Source organism: Carlito syrichta, unplaced genomic scaffold, assembly GCF_000164805.1.
Source record: "Carlito syrichta isolate Samal-C Ts95f unplaced genomic scaffold, Tarsius_syrichta-2.0.1 Scaffold309624, whole genome shotgun sequence".
Taxonomy (NCBI): Eukaryota; Metazoa; Chordata; class Mammalia; order Primates; family Tarsiidae; genus Carlito; species Carlito syrichta.
In genome coordinates this window covers 738,903-743,898 of record NW_007253720.1, presented here as the reverse complement: position 1 = coordinate 743,898, position 4,996 = coordinate 738,903, and the positions used below count along the sequence as shown (strand labels likewise).

At 44.5% G+C, this 4,996-nt stretch overlaps 1 protein-coding gene across 1 annotated transcript in view; it reads right to left on the bottom strand.

Moving 5' to 3' along the window:
* Positions 1-4,996, bottom strand: part of NDFIP1 (Nedd4 family interacting protein 1) — a 51,208-nt gene that overhangs the window by 45,644 nt on the left and 568 nt on the right. The gene's annotated exons all lie outside the window — the stretch shown is intronic.

The following is a 4,996-nucleotide window of genomic DNA, read 5'->3' as shown; positions in this document are numbered from 1 at the left end:
TCTCTACAATAAATAAAAAAAAAAATTAGCCGGGCGTGGTAGGGTGCGCCTCCAGTTACTTGGAAGGCTGAGGCGGAAGGATCGCCAGAGCCCAGCAGGTCGAGGCTGCGGTGGCCAGGAGCGGCCACTGCACTCCAGTCTGGGCGACAGAGTGAGACTCCAACTCAAAAAAAAAAAAAAAGATTAACATGACATATTGTATGTGTGCTTTACCACAATTAAATTAAAAGTTTTCAAATAAGTAATTTATCCATCTTCCCAAAATTTTTCTAAATTTTCAAGCCTACTCAACTGAAGAGGATAAGGCTGAAGATCTCTATGAGGACATATTTTCACTTAAGAAATAGTAAATATATTTCTCCTCCTCAAAAAAAAATTATTTTCTTTGATCTCTGACTACATAGGCCACAAATTTAGCAAAGGACCTAAAAAATCTTGACATAACATCCTAAGGGGCATTCAATTATAACAATTTACTCCTAAAACTAAAAAAATTAAAACAAGCTGGGTTCGTTGGCTCAGCCTGTAATCCCGCGCCTTTGGAAGGCTGAGGTGAGTGGATTGCCTGAGCCCGGGGGTTCGAGATGCCCCTGGGCAGGCGAGACCTCATCTCTACAATAAAATCAAAAAATTAGCCGGGTGTGGTAGCGCGCGCCTGTAATTCCGGCTACTTGGAAGGCTGAGGCCGAAGGATCGCCGGAGCCCAGCAGGCAAGGCTGCAGTGGCTGGAAGCGGTCACTGCATTCCAGTCTGGGCGACAGAGTGAGATTCCAACTCAAAAAAAAAAAAAAAAAAAAATTAAAACAAACCACATGGGCACTATTCATTCCTTCCTCCAGGATCATGACTTTATCTAATCATGATTGTTCAGAGATGAAATTCTTTTCCTCATCAAAATGTTCCCCCACAATCCGGAGAATTTATCCAAAGATGGATCATTCCCACAGCTGCTCTACAATGTCATCAAACTGTAACACAAATTCACTGGTGATACTCTTTTAAAATGGGCAACTTCTCTAGAAGGCAAGAAGTTAAGTCCAAAACTAGCATTCTGTGGTCTGTTATTCAACCTAGCTGGCAGTGTCATCATCACCCACTTACAATGAATTCAAATCCAAATACTTCAAAACATTTGGCATGAACTGGCCAAATTCATGATATAGGCAAAGACCTATTATAGTGAAGAAGAGAGGCTTTGGAGCAGACAAACAGTAATAAATATCCTTAGAGAGAATAAGACCTAACAGATTTCTCAATACTCGCTAAGGGCCTACACTTAGACCTTTCTAAAACAGTGCTTCCACACTGAGACACACAGTCTCAGTTGCAAAACCCAAAAAAGGAAAAAGAAAAAAAACATGCCACAGGGAACCTATGAGTCCAACCTTTCTACATAGTCTGTAACTATGCTAAATTAAAGTTGGGGGCATATGGCACTGCCAATAAAAAGAACATAAAGACAAGACTGTGTCTGCATTTATAAATGGATCATACAGTCTTCCATTACATTTGCCAGGCTAGCAAACTGGACTGGCTCAATTTGGTTAAACAGATCAAATAGAAGTCAACAGCCTTTTGTGACACCTAAAGAGTACCATGCTCCTATCAGGTTGCCTGGACAATTCACCAGCATTTTACAATTCAAAAGCCTTTTAAGACCAGGCCTAGCCAGGCTCGGTGGCTCAGCCTGTAATCCCGCACCTTTGGGAGGCTGAGGTGAGTGGATTGCCTGAGCCCGCGGGTTCAAGACCTGCCTGAGCAACTTGGCGAGACCTCATCTCTACAGTAAATCAAAAAATCAGCAGGGCGTGGTAGCACATGCCTGTAATTCCGGCTACTCGGAAGGCTGAGGCGGAAGGCAAGCTGGAGCCCAGCAGGTTGAGGCTGCGGTGCCCGGCCACCGCACTCCAGTCTGTGCGACAGAGTGAGACTCCAACTCAAAAAAAAAAAGGCCAGGCCGGGTGGCTCAGCCAGTAATCCCAGCACTTCGGGAAGCCAAGGTGAGAGGATAGCCTGAGCGCCCCCACCCCGGGGGGTGGGTTTCAAGACCAGCCCAGGCAACTTGGGTGAGACCTCACCTCTAGGATAAATCACAAAAACTAGCTGGGTGTGGTGGCCTGAGTCTGTAGTTCTGGTTACTTGGAAGGCTGAGGCAGAAGGATCGCTTGAGCCAGCAGGGCAAGGCTGCAGTGGCCGTGAGCATGCCACTGCACTGGCACTCCAGTCTGGGAGCAGTCTGGGCAACAAGAGTGAGACTCCAACTCAAAAAAAAAAAAAAAAAAAAAAAAAATTCTCTGACCAAGGATTTCTACTTCTAGAAATGTATACTAAGGAAACAGCTGTAGATACATGTCAAATCAACTTCAGTGGATTAAAAAAAATCATAAACCTTAATGACCAACAATAATTAGTTAAACTGTAGTTTAGACATACAATTACACATCATGCAGACATTAAAAATATTTGAAGGCCGGGCGCGGTGGTTTCAAGCCTGTAATCCCAGTACTTTGGGAGCCTGAGGTGAGAGGACTGCCTGAGCCCAGGGATTCGAGACCAGCCTGGGCAACTTGGTGAGACTCTGTCTCTACAATAAATCAAAAAATTAGTCGGGTGTGATAGTGCACACCTGTAGTTCCAGCTACTTGGAAGGCTGAGGCAGAAGGATTGTCTGAATCCAGCAGATTGAGGTTGTGGTGGCCACGAGCGTGCCACTGCACTCCAGCCTGGGTGACAGAGTGAGACTCAAAACTCAAAAAAAAAAAAAAAAATTTGATGTAGGAAGATATCAATAACATTATGTGAAGAGCATTATAACACAGTATTCAAATATGAGCCCATTTTATTATATATCTAGTGTGCCTTTGTATATACATGTGCCCAAGAATATATACACATACAAATTTGTGAATGCCTATATGTCTTAGGATGTGGACACATGTGAAAGGGTGCTCAAGTAGGATCAGATCAGGGCTCATGGAAATGCACATGAACTACGATGTGCTTGCGTATGTATATATGAGTGCAAAGAGAATGCATATGCACGTGTATATATTTGCTAATGTCTATGCCTATATTTGGACTTTGAGCCTGTGTTTTAAGTAGGTGAGTGTGTGTATATCCTTATAATCACTACTTAGCTGCATTGTGACCTTGAGCAAGTTACTGAGATTCTTGGAGCCTTGACTTTGTCATCTACACAATGAGAACAAAACCTGAAGGTTTTGAAAGGACTAAATGAAAGAATTGATGTAAATCACTTAGTACTGTGATTGGTGCATAGTAAATCACTATTAGCGCTCCTTATCTGTACACATGTACACTGATCTATACCTATGTATATTTACATAGCTATAAACCCGTAAGAATGCACACCAAAATATTACCTTCAATTATCTATGAGTGACAGGTTTAGTTTTGGGAGACTTTTTTGGCTTTCACCTTTTACAATTTATCTAGGAATTTTTTTTTCCATTTTTTTAGTTATTTCTTCAACGTAATTATTTTTAAAGGAATGAAATAAAGATGGCCCATCCCCCACATACCTCAATTCTGCACAATTAAAAGCTATTACATACTACACCAAGGAATACATAATTTTGATACTCCGGCAAATGTTGTTTTCTAGCAGTATACCAGCATTACCTAATAGCTCAAGAAGATGGCAGTACAAAGAAAAACCACAGCTCTCTTGCTTGTTTGCCTTATCCAAGTCAGGATAATAAGAATGAATCTGATGACACTATACAGTACGGGTGATTTACAAACACCGTGGTGACAGCTAAATGGCATCTGTCATTCGTGTTTTATTAAAGCAGGGAGGAACCCAGAGTCTTGCCCAAGGTCATACAAAAAAAGAATGTGCTAGATCCCAGGCTGTGAAGAGATCTAGGTATTAACTCCATTGCCACAATTTGGACGCGTTTATGAAACCAAGAAGCTAAATTCTTAACTAGTCATTTTGAGAGTGGGGGTGGGGGGATTGCAACACAGAGCTGATGACAACAAAACAAACCAGTAACCGGCCTCAACAGGGTAAATCTATGTGTTTTAATGGCATTGGTTTTCTTTATTTCAGGAATATAAAACTGTAGACCATCTAAGATGGCATACTTGATTCCATAAAAGTAGGACTGACATCTGTACGCAAATTATACCAAAAGCGTTAGAAACATGACAAAACACAAGTCGTTATCTGCAGTTCCAATCAACATCAATTACTACCTGGCTGAATTCCCATGGTTACGACGTGTTAGGCTAGCATCCCCACAAACCCTGCAGAATGCTCTTTGGATGTCCAGGGAAACTCGGCTACAGATAGGGAGTATTACAAGCAGCTCCTTTCCCTGGGGCCTCGATTTAGAAATCACACCCGCGATAATCCAACCATCCCCGATGCATGTCCTCCCCGGCCAGGCCATTAAATCGCTGAAAACGTCACTTCCAACTATTTAAAAAGGCAACCAGGCACACGCCCTGCAGCCCTCTCCGCGGCTGGACATCAGGGACATCACACAGCTAAGCATCGCCCTTTCCAAATGCACTGCAAGCCGCAAGCTCGTCTCTCGCCTCATTTTTGACTTCTGTCTCAAACGGAGGCGCGGGGGATGGGTTTCCACAGACAGACAAGGCTCTGAAACCCTGAGTAATCGTTTCGCGCTGCGGGGAGCTGCCGGCAGCGATTTTAATCTTTTCTCTCCGCCCAGTTTCCCTTTCCATCTCATGCTTTTTTGGGTTTTTTTCTTGCTTTATTTCCAGTGACATCAAGCCAAAGTGGAAAAAGGAAAAACGGAAGCCCCGGGCCGATGCCTCCTGAGGACCGCGGGTCGCGCCCGACTCAGGGACCCGCCCGCCCGAGAACTGCGGGAACCGAGGCCGGGAAGAGGCTTTCCCCAGCCAGGGCCCGCTCGCATGCAAGCCCGACCCCACCCGCCCGCCCAGGCCCAGCGCGGCCCGCCGAGCCCCGGCGTCGCGCTGGCCGGCGGGCAGGGCAGGGCAG